This window comes from Atractosteus spatula, chromosome 12, assembly GCF_055471065.1.
Source record: "Atractosteus spatula isolate fAtrSpa1 chromosome 12, fAtrSpa1.hap1, whole genome shotgun sequence".
Lineage (NCBI taxonomy): Eukaryota > Metazoa > Chordata > Actinopteri > Semionotiformes > Lepisosteidae > Atractosteus > Atractosteus spatula.
This window is the reverse complement of record NC_142717.1, coordinates 29,073,185-29,095,083: the sequence shown is the minus strand read 5'-3', so window position 1 is coordinate 29,095,083 and position 21,899 is coordinate 29,073,185.

Sequence of the window (21,899 nt, the reverse complement as noted above, 5' to 3'; positions counted from 1 at the left end):
TTTGTTTCCTGCAACCACTGGGGTTAAGCAGAGTTTTGTGTTGTCCAGCAAGATCTATAGCCATTTCCAAGGGTGGATCCTAAAAGGCTCTCTTAGAGACCTGGAGTTTGACATATATGTTAAAGTATGATAGGTTGTTAGTATCTGAACATGGGTTTTTCTGTTATGCTTTCATTCCTAACAATGTAAGTTACAAATAATTGGGGGCCATCTGGCCCATTTATCTTGTATTGTTACTAGTAGCCAAGTGATATAAGTTTTTATTTCTCAATTTAACAGTCGTTTCTCAATTCAACATGGTTGCGTAGCTTGTTACAGACTCCCACAGTGCTTAGTAAAAAGGAGAACCTGTTTTCCATTTTAATTGTACTTGTCTTTAATCCTTGTCAGTCTTCACAAACAAAAACAGCATCCAGTTAAAGAAATGGAGTACAATAAATTGAAAAGTAAATGTTTCAGAGATTAGAACAGAAAAAAAATACTTTAGATGATGAAAGAGAAATTACCGATAGATCGAATAAGTATTGCAGTCAACTTTTTGCCCAAGAAGAAACAAAACTCAACTGTCATTAGCTGTAATGTCATAAGCTGATTGTGACAGGGATTCCCCATCAGGGGTACTCAGCTGGGTGAGGTAGAGTTGGCCGAGATCCATCCATTCATTTTCTAACTGCTTTATCCAGGGGAACTGAACCTATCCCAGCAAGCAATGGGCGCAAGGCAAAACACACTCTGGACGTGTGTCCATCACAGGGGACACTGTCCGTCATAGGGTACACACAAACAAAAATTAGGGTCATTTTTCAAGAAGCCAATTAACCTACCAGTATGTGGGAGAAAGCCGAAAAGTTGTACTCAGAGGAAAATGAGAAAACTTCAACACATTTCTTAAGAACATAAACTTTCCAATGATAACTGTGTTATTCCTCAATTAGAGACTAGTTTTTGGCCTTCCATCCACCAACTTTGGTTCATTGCAGCAAAAAAAAAGCTTGTGATCTGTTAAAGCCATCTGCACTGAGTATTAGAGTTTAATCGGCAACTTCTGTTTCAAATTCTAAATGGCTGTAAACAAACATAATTTTGCATTTCCTGGAGTCTAGACACAACAAGAAACGGGAAGAAACAGGAACGTACTTTCACTCCCTTTGAAGATCAACTTACAACTTTGCAGTTTCTTTACTTTGGAAAGATACACACAGAAAAAAATCTGTGGTGTGGTGTGCTGAGCAGGTGGGAATTGCAAGCAAGGGGGAGATTTTTTTTTTAAGAAACATAAAGGGCATAAACAAGCTTTGCCTGTATGTTCGATGCATTGCAGTTTTAATCTTGGAATTATTTTGGATACATCCTAGCCTTTAATTTTAGCGGTCTCTTAAATTAGCACATTTGGGTAGAACCGTTTTCCCTAGGGAAGATGGGAAATGCTCATAGAAACTGCATTGCATCATCTCCGTATCAATGCAACACCTCATTAAACCGGGACAAAAAATCAAGTTTTATTGACTTTTTGCAATAAAGAATAATTTAATTAAAACCATTACAGGCTACTGCATGAATAGATGCAGCTGTCCCCCAAAATCAATAATGTAAGTAGAACACCTGAACCATTGCAAAGAAACCTGTGATAGTTCAGTGATGTCCGAAGTCCTGTTAATACATTTCAATATGATTACCTAGTTTTATTTTTCATATGTGCCAGGAGGAAAGTTGTACGTTAGTTGAAAGTGGAATGCAATGGATTTCCCATCATTTTATACCTCTTCTGGACTTTAGCCAAAGTAGAAACTGTTCCTATCCCATTTTAAATTAAAGCAACAAATTACAATACTGCACTCATTAACAATTCAATAGAAAAAAGAGACGTTTCTGCTTTTTCATTTCTGCAGTAAGATAGGAGCACAGAATCATTAAGTGAACATATAGGCAGTGTAAAACCAAACGTGAAAATACAAGCTGATATATTTCAATGAGTCAGGGACATGTTTGATATAATACATTTATGCAAGCACTAGTATAGAGATTTAATCTTGTTGATGTGAATTTCAGTTAATAAAACATTACAGTTATCACTGATCAGGAGATATTTTCCTATAATTTTTTTTTCCTTTACTTGCGCTGCCTTGGTCAAAGCTGTTTCAATCCAGTTGACCTGCACTAACTCTGCTCTTTTTAAACATCACGCTTAGTACAAGTGGTTTTTGGCCAGTTGTTTCATTCAGCTGCATAGGAAAAGAAGATGAATCAAGGAGCAAAGAAGCCAAACAGAAATTATTATTGATTTAATCACATAATCAGCAGCAAACACTTCAGGCTAAGATAGCAAATCCATAATAGCCTTCCCACATAACAACCCATACAAATTTACCAGCAAACCAGCGTATGCACTTAGCAAACAGGAGAGCAAGGGTCACCTTCAGTTGGCGGCAAAATATTGACATTCCTAATGCTTAAATATGTTTTGAGTTAAGTGTTATCAATCAACGATAAGAGTTGAATGTCTGTAAAACATAACTCCATTGGCAGAGGGATTATAGAAATGCTTTCTTGTCATAATCTAAGCGCATCTATCAGACAAAACTCTGCATGAAATCAATTGTGCTCAAGACAGTGCCTGCTGTGACCATTCAGAGCCAAATAAAAGATGAGAGCGCAGTCCTATGATCTTTAACCATAACTGCTTATCTAATGAGAGTAGAGCCCGGTTTTTACGGCTAAAAATGAAATCAATGCCTTCAGCACAGGAAATGATACAGCAATCTCCTATATCGTGGATCTGTCTAAAATATTACTTTTGTTTTGAAAAGCATCTGTGGTTTTACTGTTCATTTGCCTTTCGAGTAGAATATTTATTATTTTAAAGGAAGTTGATTTGAAAATACAGTGCTATAAATAGTTTTAAAATCTCCAAACAAGACAATGAGTGTTGACTAACAAAAAATGGAGCATAACATTATGGATCAGAGAAGATACAAAACTCCATGTGATCTTGGGCCAGTCCCAAACTCTCCGACAGCAGTGCCAGATTATACCCCAAACTTGCAATTTCTGCAAGAGAACTACTGAATGAGGGGTTTTTCAGTAGGATTTCAGACCATCCAGGAGTTGACCAGACCAGAATCTCTGAGCCTAGTGGGGTGACAAGCAAGACTAGTACCCACTCTCCTAAACTATTTTAAGAAGGCTGGAAGGAAGACTACCAAAGGTAAGCCGTGTAGTTGAAAATGTGACCAACTGTGCAACAGGATCCTTTATTGACAACCAAAGCTGGGAATCAGTTAACTTTCAAAATGGAATGAAATCTAATTCTGCTCTCTAAAATTGAGGTGCTGTCGAGGTGACAGATGGTATCTATGATACACTGGAAACCTTTCACTGACACCTCAATAGGTATTAAACCTTACCTACAGAGGCCGAAGTGAGGCCCTAATTATGTGAGATAATTTTACAGTAACCTATGAATGTTGTCCTTTGGTCCGGAACTTGACAGCTCTTCTCCAGGTTGATTGGGAGATGAAGCCAGTTGAGGTAATCTGTGACAGCAAATGTATGAAATACAACCCTGGATGGTGTGTAAGGGTCTACTCTACAGCTTCAGAGCAGAGAGGGATACATCCATGCGTTTGGGAAGTGTTCATTGATCAATAGAGACAGATTGATGGGAAGCAAAATGAAGAGATAAAATATTTCCTGTGACCTCGACAAATATGGAGGAGAAAATAAGCATTCTTTAACTACATTATAGTCCATCTAGATTGGGGAAAGCACTTGTGCATGAGCATTTTGAAACGTGTTACTCTGAAGAAGTTGTTAAGATGTCATGGGTATAGCATCAGGTGAAGTCCATTGTTCTTTCTGGGCCCTAGATCTTCTACTGAAGCACTTGGAGAATGCACTTGGTAGGAAGCACTTCAGCTCCAAGAGCAGAGCTTTGAGATTACAGTAAATGAATGGAGTATCACCAACTGGCACTTGTTGTGGTCAGATGGAGTAATCTGTCAGAGGCATGATGGAGTGCGGGCTCTCATGTAAACTGGGAATTCATCTTTGCAGTGAATCCCTACTTCTTGCAATGGGAAACTGCAAATCTGATCCCAGCAAAACTCAGTGCCATGGGAGCAGTTAAGGGGACTGAAGATGTAACAGACAGCACCACAGCCCCAGTAGCAGGGTAGGGTCACTACTTTCTAGGTCTTTTAGCTGCAAGTTCAAGTTCAAGTTCACGTTTATTAGTCATTCCAACAATATACAAGTATACAGTGGAATGAAATATCGTTCCTCCTGGTCCACGGTGCTAATAGAGACAAGACAAACAGGACACTGACATAGATATTGTAGACAGGATACACATAGTGCAAAGTGCAGATAGGCAATACATAGTTCAATATACACAACACACTGGGGGGATTTAAACCCTGTTTCTGGAATTGGGGTGGGTGCAAGTAGTTTCCAGGGTGCTGAGGAGCCTGACAGCCTGTGGGAAGAAGCTGTTACAGCATCTGGTGGAGCTACCTCGTACACTGCAGGGGGCCTGACAGGCAGAAGCATCTTACTCTGTTGGTCAGAAACCTCCTTAACCTCTACAACCAGAGACAAGTCCTTTCTGACTATACCTTTAAATCCCTCAGTTCCTCTATTTGACTTTACTGCTGCTTTTTCCGTGGTTATTATATTGAATTTCTATCCTTTTTGCTTTGTTTATATAGTTCTACACTGTGTGTTGTTGCACTCCGTTAATTTTTACTGCTCGGACATCAGGCAACAGCTAAATGCATAAACAATAACAGTAACAATTTATTTTTAGTTGCAAAAAAAATATGTCAAAATAAAACGCCATGTGTTAAAGAGTTGAAGAAGCAGCTGTAAGTGCATAACAGGCAAAAAATCTGAAAAGCAAAAATCTGCTTGACTTGCTAAAAACATGATTATTTTTATAATACACTGTTTCACAAGAAATTGTATATTGCTAATTGAATATATTCCACAGAAAGTTTGACGGTAAAAATACTTTTTACTTATGGTGCTCTGCCCAGCATTCAGAGTTGATCTAACTGCCAAGTGGAGCTGTGAATTGTGCATGGTGAAACATCTCTGTCCCGATATTGGTAGAAAGTGATTCCCAAATTGCCTTATTGTTACCACAGAGATACGGGCAACAAGCAAGAAATGGCACAGCCTAATCCAGCCAGCCCTGGCATCTCCAGGTATTAAGATGCAACTTGGAATTCTAAGTATCATTCTAAGAGGATACGTACTGTAAAAACACAGATCTAAAAATTAAAATCTGGGAAAAAATGTTCTATGTAATGCAAAAACCAGATGCATGACAAAAACCACAACGTGTTACATGGTATATCCATGGTAAAAAATAATCAAAGTGATTAAGCAGCAAAACATACAATAACATAGTGAGAGTTAACAATTACCTCATGTTGTTTCCTTTGACTAATCATTTACATTATGTACACATTTTGGTAAAGGAATTATAAAAACTGTATATCATACTTATCAGTTCACTTTTCTTGATGGTTTAATTTGTTTTTTGACAATTAATCCTAACAGATTCTCAACACATTTTCCAATCATACCATGATACCAAATTGAAAAGTTCCTTATGTTACAGTTATGACTGTAACTACCACTTCTCTGACTCACCACAGACACTTTTTATTCTAAAACTTTATTTTGGCATGTATGTAAAATATCAACCTTTTACATATTGCCAAATATATATACAGTGTATGTACACATGCATAGCAAGTGAAGTGTAAATTAATTAGTAAAGCAACTGAAAGCTGTTTTGACTAGACGGAAGAAAAGATTTAATCAAAATGAAGGAGCAAACGCAAAACAAGACCATTCTGCTTATTTTTAAATTGATTTCAATACCTTTCACTGACGCCTCAATTTTTCCTCTCGCATATTTTTTCATTCTCCTTGCCTTGAGCGATGGAGACATGATTGTTTACAAAGGGTTGTGCCTCATTTGTTCCTATAGATTGTGCCTAATTAATGTTAACTTGTCTGTACACAGAAAAGTGCTGTCCTCTCTGCCTTAATCTAATCTGTATTCTTTCAAAAAATAATTAGATCATTTACACCTCATTAACATGTAATGTAATGTCTGAGCATTCATCATAATGATTGCTTATTATTTCACTTTGCAATATTATCTCCTCTAATGAAACTGTTCACACAACTGCCAAGAATGCCTTAATTGGTTGTCAAATCGCAGAGGCAGACAACATGCTATTCCGTGTGTGAAGTTCTAATTTGCATGGAAACCTCAGAGCTTGGTAACACATACAAAAATTAACCTACCATTTAGTGATTTATTTATTGCAAAATCTCAATGTAAATAAGTCCAACTATATCAACCAAGCATTTATCATACTTCCAGTGTAGTCTGTTTTCTGGAGAGTGGAGGCCAGAAACTGAACATTCCCTGGAGAATTAGATTATCAAAAGGGCATTTTCCATCTTTAACAGAAAGCCTTGGTACTCATTCACATGTTTTTTTAATTATTTTTATTGCTTCCCAGAAGAGAAAAATTGTAATTATCTTTCCCTAGGGAAGGATTGGCTAATCTGGTCAGTGTACTATACCAGTTACAAGAACACACAGAATGAAGAGATAGGCAGGTTTTACACTGTGTAACAACGCAGCTCAATTATGTTACAAACCAGTGTACAGTTCATTTGTGTTTGATAATTAAAAAAAAACATCTAAAAATGTTTGCCACACTTCAACATAACTCCACAACATACAGTAAGTATATATTATTATGCTCTCAGATTCCATTAATAAGACTCTGAAGCACACTGTTTCATACATAATGTCTCCGTGTCAAGGAAGTGTAAATTTGATTTCTTCAGAATCTTTTGCACACCTATCAGAAGCTGTTCTGTATTAAAACAGAAACTTTCAAATGCAAATTTTAAATTTAAATGCGATCCTTTTTTAGGAATTGATTAAACCAGAGTAATCGGAGCAACTAAATTAGATTGTGCAACAACAAAAACCAATTTAGATCAGCAATGCTCAGAACTTGTAGACTTGTACAGTAGATATAGTGTATTTAGACTTGGCAAAAGCCTGCACAGATTTCTGCTACTAACTGGTAATACTAACCAGCCGAAAAGGATGTTTACAGAGATTGCTCTGAATCATGTAGCTGTTTATCTGGTGAAAATTAATGTCTTCTTTAGTACTGGCTATACTGTATATAATGGCAATTATTTAAAAAAGCCTAGCAACGTTTATTTATTGTATTTTAACACAGACACAGCTGGCATGTCACAGACCACAGAAGACAGAAGGGATAGAAAGCACTAGTACACAAGGATAACAACCAGCCAGGTAACACAATTCAGTGAACACCTAGACCTAATATTTTAGAAATGGCGTTTGTTTCAGTCAGCCAATTAATTGACTATTTAGTTGTTCAATAAGGAACCATATTGCCCACAGTCTCAGGACAAACAGTCAGTCAATCAGTCAGACCCCCGCCAGACACACATTGGTGAAACCTGAGGATTTTTTCATTCCTGCCTAGCCTGAACAGATCCACACCTTCCCATCCTCTTTCTTGTACTCATGTCACATACAGAATCATGACACAGAGAGTGGTTATTTCAAAACATATTTTGGTTTTGCATTTCAAGTTGTCAAAAAGCTGGACAATAATGATAGGCTTTTACAATTTGGGAAATTGTAAAAAGCCTACTGTTTCAAAAATTTTGAAGTAGTATTACTGTGAAGGTTCAAACATTTTTTTTCCCACGTCTGTTTCTGTGTGCTCCTACCAGCCAGAAAACGTAAGCTGGTGCTGTCTCTGATTAGTGAGGGACATGGGTATGCGTCTGATCCGAGCTTTGGGTCTAACCATGAAGTGTGAAAATGTTACTCAAAAATTCCATTTTTGCTTTGTCAACATAGCAGTGAGAAACATTCATATTTCCCCAGACAGCATTTTAAAGGCATCATATCCAGTTCATAACCCACAAGGAGCCATGCATGATAAAAAGCTATCCTCTTTTGCATTGCTCCAGCTCAGCTAGCTTAGAAGAGCTTAGCCAGAATATCTCTAACTTCTCGCACAGCTGTAAAATAATTGTCACCCATCTATAGGGTTTGCATACATAGCTTAAGAAGGCACACTAAACTGAAATTGTCTTGGCGTGTCTTAGGGCCCTTTTTTCCTTTTACCCAATATGCTGTTCGGGGTGTAATTCATAACTTATTCCTGGTTATGTGTGCACTTACAGTATATGAAGAATTATATTAAAATACTTTAGTTATCTTTTAAACGCAGGTAAAGCAATGCCAATATCACTGCAAAATGATTAAAATAAATCTTTAAAATAGAAAATGCAGTCTTCCCCGAAGACATCCAGTAATGATTTTCAGCTCACATCATGGTCCACTTTGAATTTTCATTTCTTTCTTTCATGAGGCACAAAAACAAGATGCCTTGTAAACTTCATAAAATCATCCTAAGAACGATATAATTAACCTTCTCCTTGGGGGACTCACCCATTAGCAGAAATCTATGCTTAGCCTTTTCATATACATAACCTCTATACATCCACAAGGAGTCCTCATATTGTAATATGATAACTGCATTGTCAATAAGCCCACATTACAGTAATCACACAAATAAAGTGCCCGAGGCAGCTTTTATTTAATAAGGCATGGCTTTATAAGAGTTAGAACATGATTGTCTCTGAACTCCTTCACCTCAAGAACTAGGGGAATAGACATTAAATTCTCTCTCCTTTTCTGTTATGTTAAATCAAATAAATTTTGATTTGTACAAAGGAAATGAATAATCAAGTAACTAAAGTAAGAAAAATATTTTTTTTTATCAGGGAAATCAGAAAGATATAATCTTCTACTGTAATAAGTTTAGAGGACTACAAAGATACACAGTCATTTAAATGACCTATTTGGACCATTCATCTATTGCTATGTGGGATACTGTACAGTTTCATTATTCTTTTTACTTTCCTTATTTAGGTGTGAACTTGAATACTATGTGGTGACAATTGTAGGAATAAGACCATGTCTAATGTGCCATTTCAAAGCAGTTGTAAAGACAGAAACAGAAGTCTGTGTGACCCCTTGCACAACTGAGACTTTTGCAGCACATGCTGGATATTTTACTCCTTCTGTAGCACTGCTGGTTCAACCCTCATCCTGTAGAGACAGTGTGCAACATTATTGCCTTAATTGGACAAATTTAATAACTTCTCTCACGGGTGCTATTAAGAAATCAAAACTACAGTGTACTCTATCTGCACTAGGGGGGAAACAACCCCAGGAAATATTCTCACTTTTTTAGGGACATAAAGTTTAAACTGTACTTACATATTTTCTTGTCATATTTTTTGGTATGTTTGGTGAACACTACCTTCAGTATATGGCATTAAAACATAACATTCTGTTAAGGAACAAGTATAGGTTAATTCCACACCAAAAAATAGGACGAAGAACATACTGTTTTAGCGGTTGAGCCTTCTTTAGGTGTGTGTTGAGTCTTCAAGCGTCTTCAGTCATTTGACTATGATCAAATAAAGCTAGGAATGCATAAATCAATAATGATAATATAATGACAAATAAAAAGCATGCTTTGGAGATCTCGTTTTCTAAAGCTCAGGTTATGTCCTAGTACAGTTTTCTTCATTTGTATTGACACTGAGACTATGATAAACTAACATCCCAGTCCCATTCAAAAATGCTGCATGTTGTTGTTGGGTTTGTACTGCAGTTGTTCTTAAATGTTTTACACTACAACAAATAGTTCACTTTTACTTTAGTCTTTTATTGCCTCTCCAGAATATATGATGTTTGGCACATGATTCCCTTTTTAAAGATTGGCTCCAAGATATTTCCCAATATTATAGGCTATAACTGTTTTGTAAATTAATCTCATACTTTTTTGTTCTTGAGATTAGGAGGACTTAGAGTCATAGCTCTTGAACAGTCACACTCATCTAAAGGATTGATTCTATTTTGTAATAAGAGTGGAAAAAGGGCCATTTTCCATTTTCAATGCTGCCCAGAAACACAAGGCCTTAAAGTGAAAAACACGTCTCCTGGTTTGGTGTATGAATGCATTCAAATTTGCTGGACATTGTTTCTGGGGTATGTCTGCTATTTGTATTGCCCACTCCCACCTTTCTCCAGTTGTCAAACAGTTAGACTTGGTGAGAAGAAAGTAATATCCACTGTCCACTGTCAAGAGCTCTGCACCCTGTGAGCACCACTGTATCAACAGCAGGGCCAAGGCACTGACTTGAGGCTCTCAGTGATAATGCTGGCCGGCCACCACTGCCTGAAGAGCCGCAGGGATAAAAAACAAATGTACATTTGCCTTTAAGCTGCCACTAACCTTGCCAGCATGTGACAAATGTTGCTCCTTAGGGAATCCTGGTCACTGTTAGCTAGTGTTACAACCCTGGTTTGGACCAGTGGTCTCTGGACTACAGGGTCAGATTTGATCTTTCTTTTACTCATTCTCTGGCCTAGTATCTTGCTGTGCAATATAGTTTTGAATGTGATGAGGAATCTTAAATTAAAATGTTACATTTCAGACTGTATTTCCCAAACACTGTATAAAAAACACTGTAATATGTACCATGTAGTTTTTTATATTTATTGATTTTAACATTGTAATGGTTGATTTCATCAAGTCATAAGTGAATGGCAGATGTGAACAACTGTGAAAGTGTTTTTTCTTGTCAGCAGCCTATTTGCTATTGCATGAAATATGATTGTTGACTTTAACCGTTCATTTAGAAAGATTATGTTTTTTTGTAAGCAATCAAGTTAGCATTTCAGTTAACTAAGAGAAGAAGGAAAAGGGAATAAAAAACAGTTACAGTACAAGGTGTTACTTTTACATGGTCATGCAACAATCATACCAAAAAACATCAACCCCAACCAAATACAAGTTTTTCAGTAAAACAAAGAGCTTTTTGCTTAATTTGAGCAATTAAGTAGTTATAATTTCCTTCAACTGAGCACATAAATTATTGCTTTAGCAGGTGTTCAGACTATTACTGCATTGATTATTTTTCTCAAATAGTAAGTTGTCTTATTTCCCAATACTCACCAGTTTTGCTTTGGATCAGATTGCTACTCTGTGGTTGTCCTGCTCTCATCTTACCAACACCACCTAATAAAGTACTGTGGTATGTGAATCCGTCTCCTACTGTCAGCCTGAGAAACTCCAACAGTCTTACTAGTTTTATTATGTACAGTATTTCAAAACAACTTACAAGGTCTGTTTTCATTTATGTAAACATTCCAAGGTAGAGGAAAGTATTGCATTCAAGGAATACAACCTACACAACCCATGATAGCTTGCTAACTGCATTTTAGTTTTGTAAAATATTTGTGATCTGTGCATGTGACCAAGTTTTAAAGGTGAATTATTATATGGTATCATCCATCCATTCATTATTTTATTCATTCATTCATTTACTGACCACTCTTTCCAATACAGGGTTGCAGGAGAGCCGGAGTCTATCCCAGCAAGCAACGGGGGCAAGCCAGAATACACCCTGGATGGGACACCATTACATCCCAGGGCATGCAAAGACACAGACATGGACACAGTCACACCTGGGCCAATTGTCCCAGAAGAATTAACCTACCAGTATGTCTCAGGACAGTGGTAGGAAACCATAGCACCCACAGGAAACACACATGAACGTGGAGAAAACATACAAACTCCATGCAGTTAGCATAGCACCCCTGGAATTTAACCCATGGCCTCAAAACTGTGAGGCAGCAATACTAACAACTGCGCCACAGTGTCCCCTATATTATATTGTTTTGTGTTGTATTATATGAAATTGTATTATATTAGAATTTAGTGCCAACACACCAATACAAGTTGTTAACATGGGTCTCATACTGCAAATAATTAACCTTCAGCTAGAACTGGCTGTTCTGTCACAACAAGCTGTAGCCACATAGTACCTGCTGGAGACCATGTTAAAAAAAGACTGCTCTCAAGAATTTCATAATAAGTGGATTATATATTTAAGGCAAATACTTGTAGGTTAAAAGAAAGGTACATGTGGTCAATTTTCAAATAGTTCATTAATCTGAGAATACTCTAGAATATAAGAGTCTTGCATTTCTTCCCTATTGTCAGTTACCTCTCATATCTTTGCTATAAAATAATCCAACATACTAGTTTATTTGACAAAACTCCTTCACTCCATTTCACTGGATTTTTTGTTGCTGCTCAGGTGGAACATTGATGTTCAACTCCCTGATTTTCTTTCTTTGTTACATTTAGTGCTTGGTTTGGTTTGGAACTGATGATTCTGAAACACCAGGTTGAAAATTTCATGTTAAAGCAAGTAATGTATATATTACATTTTAAGAAAGTAATTGCATAATTATTATATAACATTATAAGAAAGTAAATCTCCAATGACACAGCATACAATGGGAAAGTATGCACTTATTGTAAGTTAAATAAAACAACATGATTATTAGCATATGTTACTGTAATTCATATGTTTTATTCAGTTTGTGTTAAAGTGGTTTCACAGGATAAAGCAATCTCCTTGACTTTATAGAGCTAAGGTTTAAAATTCATTATCATAACTGTCATAACTAACAATTGAAAATTAGAATTAACCTGGAAAACTAGAAGTTATCAGCACAGAAAACATTCTAAATTATTTGTTCAATTTTTTCCATCTTTTCACCCAAATTGCTGTCGATATTGTCACTCTAAGAGCATGAAAGCAAAATTAAATTTCAGAATATTTTTGTGACCAAATTTCTTACAGCTGCACTGAACTCAGGAAAAAAGTAAAAAAAATAAATAAAATCCCACAAATCAACGGAATTAGTTTTCTTGTCTGACTGAACACTCTTTCCTACCTCTGTGGCATTTATTTTAAGAAATAATATATCAGTGTATACATATTATCAAGGTCATCAAACATTTTGAAAGAAAAAAAAATGTGCTTGTGAGCATAGTTTCCTAAAGTCATTACAAAAAAAAAGAAAACTTACAGAGAGCTAAGGAAAAAAATGCCTTTGTACATCTGAATGAAACAAGAATTTGAAGTGGAAAATTTAACCCTGGGAAAATCTCAAAAAAGCCAAAGATTATATAGGACATTCATTCTTAAACTATTTTTGTACAATCCTGTGTTGTGCTCAAAACAAAAATCTGAGAATACTTCTCAGGGCGGAAGACAAAGCAGAGCTCCGGCTATACATCTGTGAGTTTTGAAACAAAGGTTTGTTTGTGTGCCTCAATCACTCTTGCTCATGAAAGCAGACACTTACTTGAAAAACTTTTCAGGGAAACACTCTAAACCAACATCCTGGTATAAATTTGCAAAATGCAATACAGACCCGATTGTTTCTGGAGTGGATGCAGGCCGCATACGAATAGACCTTTCTGAAACGTAATGTTCTTTGCATGGCTCAGTGGCTAATGTACAATAAATCAACAAAAGAGTGCTTCAATACAGCTATCGGGCAGTAGCAAGGCCACTGTTATTTTATCTTTTTACAGTATTTAATTGGAAGTTTTTTCCTGAAACACTACACCGGCTTCCAAATTACTTAGACCGAATCTAAGAAGAGATTGATAAGAAGAATTTTTTTCCCTTCAAATTTTTTTTTTCCTTTCAAGTGAGCAAGTTTTTGCAGAGGGAGAATAAAGTTACAAGTGTGCGGTGTTTTGCTGAGGGAGAATGAAATTAGATGCTGAATGGAACGGATAGGAAAAGGCTGGGAAAATGCTAAGTTGGCAGTCGTACCAGGTCAACGTTGAGCCTCCACAGTCTTGCCTACTGCACCAGGTGTCCGCTGCATTCAAATGATACTATTATTCATAGACTGAACCAGAGTATTAAAACTCCAGAAAAAATCATTTGCAACTGAATAAAGATATAATCCTGGAAATATAAGTCTCCATTAAGGGTCCCCCATTAGCCAGACAAGAGCTCCATTGTGGACATGTTATGTATATTTATCAAGGTTTTTTTTTTTAAAAAAAACTTTCCAACTGTTTACATGTTAATTGAAAACTTTTACAGCCGTAGTCTTAGAACTATTTATACATAGAATGCAAATCATTTTTTTGTTTTGTGCCGGTTATTTAGTCCTTGACTGTAGATATGCTAATGTGAATGGCAGTCTGGAAATTAGGGTTTAATAACGTGGCCACTTGATGTGCAAAAGGATTTGTGGGTCCAAACTCAGCTGCAGCAGCATTGTTGTATGGTTTTTGTTCCTGCTGACCTCTGCGTTATGCAAAATGTCATTTTTAAAGAAAGCATGTAGCTTTGTCTGGAGCACATTAAAAAAAATTGCTTAGGGGGATTATATGTGAAAGCATCTTTTCTTCAAGAGCTGGAGGAATTTTAATGATGTCACATAGATTGCTTGAAGAAGTTGGTGGAGACAGCTACAGTAACGTAGCAGCGCAATATCATGGTCTGGGTTTCCCAGACAGGACAGCTACATTGTCATTTTCTTGTGTAGACTTTCAGAGCACTGGAGGTGGTGGCACTGAGATTCTCATTTAAATATTTTATCTTCAGTTTCTTTTTCTTGTCATACATAAACCCTTTTCTTTGTTGCTAAATAGTTAATAATACTAAGTGCAAAATTACATTGCAGAATAATTTTTGGATCAAAATTCTCATTGAAAAGATAAATATATTGCGCCCCTGAAACAAAAAAATAATTAGAAAAAACTGTAACATTTGAAAAAACATGAAAGGAGGTGAGGTAGATGATGAGGGTTCACTGTATAACTACATATGTTGAAACAGGTGTCACACGACGTACGAAAAGTGTTTAGTTGGTAAATAATTCGATGGTAGGAAAGAGACTATGTCTAGATAGTACATCTTGTCTTTGTTCAGCAAAACTAAAATCATACTACAGGTATATCTCAAAAACAAAGAATGTATCTGATTGGACTAAATCATGAACAATACATTAGTATATAGACTAGTATATTAGTATTTATGTATACTTTATGTATATTTATACTTTAGTAAAGTATATTAGTATTTATGAGTTTGTGTTTACAAATATTAAGATTTATTAAATGAATTATGTATTAAATTTAAAACCGGTTATTCTTGCTATGCTGAGAAATAAATATTTATTTGCAAAATGCAGATACATTAAAAGCACTCCAGGTCTCACATAATTTTTTTCTTTTGCATTGTTCAATGCAAGACCCTTCAAGTAAAATTACACCTTGAAATGATGACAACTTACTGCAGTACTCTGTCATACACTTTTTGCAAAAAAAGATATTTATGACAACATGCACAGCATGTAGGAGAGTCTCAGCTATAGCTACAGACAGACAAACAGCTGAGTTGCCAGTGCTTCTGTATACCTGCCGTTCAGCATTTCTGCAATTAATATTTTAAATTTATTTATTGATTTTACTGTAGTTTCACAGCTATGGTTAGAACTTTCAACACAATAACACACATTTTTTCTGTACATTTAAAATATAGTAGTTACTACATAAGTTGAAAACTAGATGAAATATGAATGCATTGATGTTAAATGTTCTTTAGGTTCTTTAGTCTTTGTATGGGACATTGCCACCATTCAGCCTCTTTTGCCAGAGGATGTTTCACATTTAGCGCAGGGGTCTCAACTTGATCATGACTGACTGCTGCTGATGCTCTCCTCCAAACATCCAGAGCATTGCACTGTGGGATCCCTGCCTGAATTAGACACAAACACACAAAAGCAATACCTCTCATCTAATCATTCTAGATTTTACAGCATCTGTGCCATAATGCAACCACACCTGTATGTCACAAGATTATACAGAGCATTTCTACATTAATTATTGTCTCAAGGGTTACAATTTTTCAAGCTGTTGTGTGTTTCAGCTTTAGTCGCATAGCAAAATCACTAACATATCACCAAAACACTAAACAGTAACTTCAGAGGAAACCATCATCAAGACATTATGTAGAATATTTAACAGCAGTGGGGATAGTAGTGGTAATAGAATAGTCTAAAGCATTTAAGTCATACTTCAGATTTTGTGACAGTTTAACACTTTAGATACAGTAGCAGAGAATGTTTTCAAAATTAGTCCCCAATAGTTTCATTTTAAGGTTGTTTATAATGTGAGGCATATGATTCATCTAGTAAATATGGGTTCTTGGGCAGCAGGTCATATCAGTTGGTGGAAGGTTACCTACAGTACATGCAAAACTAACTGTAGGTCTGAGTTCTTTTTACGCTGGCTCTGCCTTTTACGAAACCATGAAGATATCACAGATGAGAGTGTAGGAGATGAGAGTTTGGGATCTCTTCAGTAACTAAGTAGAATGAAGCTGTGTTTACATTTTCAACCATCCGGTAGTTCCTGTATTTGTAATGAGTGTGTGTGAGAGTGTATAAAGGCTTCTCATTATTAGTGTCTATTTTTAGTATTTTTTGCATTTATTATATTTTATAAGTATTGCATTCACTGTAAATTGATATTGTATGTTAATTGATTATTGTACTAGGAATCTCCTATGAACTCTCATAAAGAGATCTTTTCAGGGAATTTATTGAATTTCACATGATGCTTCAAAATGTATTTTCAGAATCTGGCTGTAAGCTTATGGACTGTGATAGAAAGCACAAAGAAATATGTAAGTATACATATTGAATGTTTTGAAAGAAAGCTGGAATTTCCAGTGTTTAATGGCATTTTAACAATTAGAACCAAATATTTTGTCTGTAATATTAAAATCTTTCTCTTTTCTATTTTTATTTGCATTTACTGTATTCGTCTGCATATGTTACAGAGACATACATATAGTGTGCCTTGTGTGACCTGAAGCCTTTATTATACAACTCTCAGTCTGACATCATTTTAGCGGCTGGAGTACCAGAGCAGTCAAAACATGTGATTGCTTTATGTTATTAGTGCTAAACAAATCCCATAATTGCTAAAGGCTCTTGTTGCGAGGACCAGCTGTTGAAGAAAGCTGTTACCTACAACATTTACCTCTTAGCTCTAAACAGTAAAATTACAAAGTTTTGTAAGCTTCCAAACCTAAAAATTGAACTTGGCTAGTAAAATAACATGTAAAAAAATGAATGTGTAAGTACAGTGGTCAAAAATCTATGTACGACCTCAATTAGGAAAGAAAAATACTGGAAAATAATTCATTCACAAGTTGAACAGAAAGAGAAGGTTCTTATTGTAGCGCTAAGTTCAGTGTGTTGCATTGAATTATATGATGTATTATAGCTGTAATTTAGATTGTCAGATTGTAAGATTTTTCATTAGCACATCTAAATTTGTCAGTGTGTTCTCTTTATGAACTCGTGAATTTTCTGAAATTCACAAACTACGTTCCTGTTGTTATTTCTCCATTTAGGTGCAATGTTCACCTCTCATATTTCAAAATCAGAATGTCCATTAAACCATCTGACAAACCAGAAAGTAAGCACAAAAGAGGTATTTGCTTATTACAAAATGAAAAAGGGGGTTTCCTTTTTGTGCAGTGCAAAATAGCAACAATCATTTGAAAAACCATGGGGCACCTGACAAGCTGCTGTTTTTCTCTGTGATCGTTCCTTTCACATCACAGCCTGGGCAGTTCTTTTGCAAACTTAACTACTGATCTTAAGCAAATAGACTTATAATGTGTTTTTGATACATATACACGTACATTTCTTTAGGTCTCTTAAGATCGAACAAAGTTTAAGTAATCATTTATTATGATATTTTTATTAGAATATAATAAGTGGTGGTACTACTTATGAGCGTTATAGGTAATTCAAGGCCAGCAATCAAATAATGAAAGTAAATAGTAAATCCTATTGTTTGTTGAAACACAATTTAATTTTTATAAATGTACATTTGGCAAATCTTGTCTGACGTAGTTCAAATGTTTTGCTTTACTAATAAGGTATATCTTAAACAAAAAAAAATCCACCTTTTAACCAAAACTACCAATAAACCACAGAGGGAAATTTACAAATTCATCATTCTATTTCTTTATAGCATAAACAGTATACACAGAGATGTAGTACATTATCTTTTACATCACACTAATTATGTTATAATGGATCAGACTGCAAGAAAAGCCCATTGTTTTGTAATAAAAAATACCATAGACTTGTCAGACTAAGACCCTTTAAAAGAAGGCAGCATGCCAGTCTAATTCCCAGACAGGACTTAAAACATACATTGCAATCAGAGAGTTCTCTCCCCCCCATGTTTTCTGATAAACAGAGCAGGTGCAAGTTTATAAGAGTTGTGGATTATTTATGGGTTTTGGATACTTTGTTAGTTCGGCTAGTGAGAGAACTTTTATTTCACCCAGCACTGACAAAAAGAAGAAAACCCTCCGTCTGCGCTGATTAAATTCCCGTTGTTGCACGCAGCACATGGCAGGCAGGGTGAAAGAAAAAAAATATGAAATCTCGTCAGCTACGCCATGGCAACTGGACAAATGGCTCCTGGGAAGAATGTGGCTAATAGAAAAGTGCAATATTTCTCTTTGTGTTTTCACACTTGACGTTTTTATCCCCACATCTGTCTGATTCATGAGACAAGAGTTGACTACATGCTATCTGAAGCATGCTGTTGTCGGTCTAGTCTGCACAGTGGACAGTCGTTAAACATTCTCAAAACCATCTCATGGTGACTCGATTTCACTTAGTGCCTGTTTCCCCAGTCATGCCGAGACACTGTACACAACATTAGTCTGTACACTCATCTCCTGACATGAGAAAGCATCTCTTTTAATTCACTTCTGAACATATTAAAGCATGTATACCATTTTATTTTACATTAGATGTATTTTTATATGAACCATGATTTTCTAAAGTTGTTATTAAAGTTCCTTTTCTCATAAACAACAGTAAAATCTAGGTTATCTAAAGTAATAATTTTGTATTATATATCTTTGCAAGTAAATATGTTTAAACTTATCCAATTCTGGGGATCAACTTTTTGCTTTTGCTACAATGCAAGTTGTAACATTAAGAATGATGTTTTGGAAAAGAAACAACAGTACAAAAATGAATTGCTGGTATAATCATTGTGAATTGAAAGCACTAGAAAATAAATATATTAATTATCAGTATTTTAATTTATTAATGGTAATATTTTATATGTCACTTTTCATTTATGAATAGAAGGAGACCTTCTTGATCAAACTCTGCATGGCACTACACAGCCATTCAGGTAGAGAAACGAGAAATTGTTTCACCAACTGAATTAAGGTCTTTAGAAAGACCAGAGTGTACAGACTCATTATGGACTTTAGCCAGGTCACCAGAGTTAACATCTGTACTCTTTTGGAGTGTGCCATGGGATCTGTAATGACCAAGCAGTCAGGAGGTGGGATTAACAGCTCTTACAACATACTGGAACATTAGATTGCAAAGTTTGGTCCAGAGGGATGAGTGTCATTTTCTTGTCCATCAATACCACTTGTAACAACTTGGTTTTCCTTGAAATTCTCCAACCCCAGTATTTACCATGCCATTCCTTGCTTAGCTTCTGAGATTCATCAAGAGCATGGTACAAGGCAGTAACACTGCTGCCTGTGTCTTAAAAGTGCTTGCTGTGTTTTGGTTTGACTGTAACTGGTTGTCTACATACTTAAAAAATAACAGTTTCTGGTGAAAATTAGGTAGGCATAGTGATTTTACAAAGCATCTAAAATTTGTTTTTCAATAATGAAGACTTTCTGCAAATACACCTTCAGGATTATCTTCGGAACTCTGATCTGGGAATTTTTGTACTTCAAATTTGCCAGATGTTTCACTTTTCACTTACTGCCACCCACACAGAATGAAAAACTGTCAATCAATTTGGCTTTACAACTTGCAACACTCAGAGCACACAGTGGAGAGGATCGTGCTCACCTTTTGCTTAAAAGCATAGCTATACAAACCATTGGCCATTAGTCAGTGCTGTGAGTCACACAGTATCTACAAGGAAGACAGAGGTGACTGGAAGAGGGGTGTGGCTCTCACTGACAGCACTACAAATTCACAGACACCCAGCAAGACCCAGGAATTTCTGTTTTGTAAGCAACACAACTCCACTCTATCCCCATCATGTACTTCCAGCCAGGAAATCCTATATGCTGTACGCTACTAGCATAGCCTAGACTCTTAATTGATGAAGTCCAGACAACAGAGCTTAGCTTCCAGTCTGAAACTACGGCCTGTAAGGTTGATTTGCCATTTTTATTATGAGACTTTAAAAAATCCCAAAGTGTATTAGGGCAGGTGTTGATGTGTCAAACACTACATGACATATCAAACATGGGCTGCTATAAAAAAACAACAACAAAGCATTTAGATCAGTAGTAATTCAAGATCCTTTTAAATTTTTACTATAGTACACTTCTCATGGATGCACCAGCTAAAATTGATTTGCAATGTAAAGGCTGAGTATAATGCATCTGATAGATTAAACTGAATACCCTGTGATTGAATGTGAACATGCATACAAACAAGTACTTTAACAAGGCTTGCTCTTTGAAAATCATCGGCTACAACATAGGTATGAAGATCTATATACCACACATAAAGACATCCGCTTCTTTTCGATCCTGTCATTTACAAATGGCTGACCTGCACTTGACATCTAATATTTTATTATGTTGCATGACTTTTTAATTAGCATTTTTATAGCAGAACGGGGTATAAGAAAAAAAAAAGATCAACAATATAATGTATGAAGGTTAATCCTGATGAATGACTCACAGGTTACAATGTGGGGCTATTATTTTAAAATATTGGCATACTACAGTCCTTGTGATGTACTAATACACTATTTAATGGAGTGTTTTATTCCCTCAGGTCCTAAATAGCTGTACAAGGCTGATGATTGAATAAGTAAGCATATTAGATAACGAAATGTCATTTTGAAATTGCTGTTATGGTTTTAATGAGTGTTTTTTTAAAGAAGAAGATCATTTGTATTGTACGTAGTCTTCCCTGCTGCGTACCGCAGCACTAAAACTAGGTGATGTTTTTTTTAACATTAACTAGTCTCTAGGTCTTTTGCCTAAATGTGTTACACTGTGAAGCGCTGAAATGTGTGAGATCAGAAATAATCCAAAGAGCCTGACATATCTGGGTAGAACTACTATACTTTTCATGATCTTTTAGATGGAGACTAAATCACATATGTATCCATTTAAACATGTTTGTGGAACATTATTGAACATAAATCATATTTAAGCACCATACAGATTACAGAAAAAGTTAAAATGCTAAAATGAAAATGTTAAAACTTTAACAATATTAGTAAATGCAAATCTCATGAGTTCAGAGTTTTTTGTTTCAAGTGTGTTTTTAACAGCATCTTAGTAAGTGGGCATAGATACAATAGACATGCTTTTATTAATGAAGCCCAAGGAAACAGAATTATGACCAGAAATTGAGATAAGATCACTTTATTGGCCATATACAATTTCTTGTCTTTTCTCATACCCCAACTTGCTCTCCATGAGACATACAGACAGGGAGAGAAGCTTGGGATCAGAGCGCAGGGTCAGCCAACCCCTGGAGCAGTGGAGTTAAGGGCCTTGCTCAGGGGCCCAACAGAGTAGGATTCCTCTGCCATCCGCAGGAAACAAACCGGCAACCTTCCAGCCACAGGCGCAGATCCTTAGCCACAGAGTCACTGCACCGCCCATATAATGATATAATGATGTATTTAAGAAATTAAAATAAAAAAAATAAATGTTGCTTTAGGTTATAATAAAATTAAAATCTAAAACAATAAACTTTTTCATTTGTGAATTTTTTTATTTGTAAAATAATTTATAGTCCTAATGACAAAGACTTATATAGTTAGAAAATCTACAGGTATTGCAATGTTTTCACCTTTTCATGT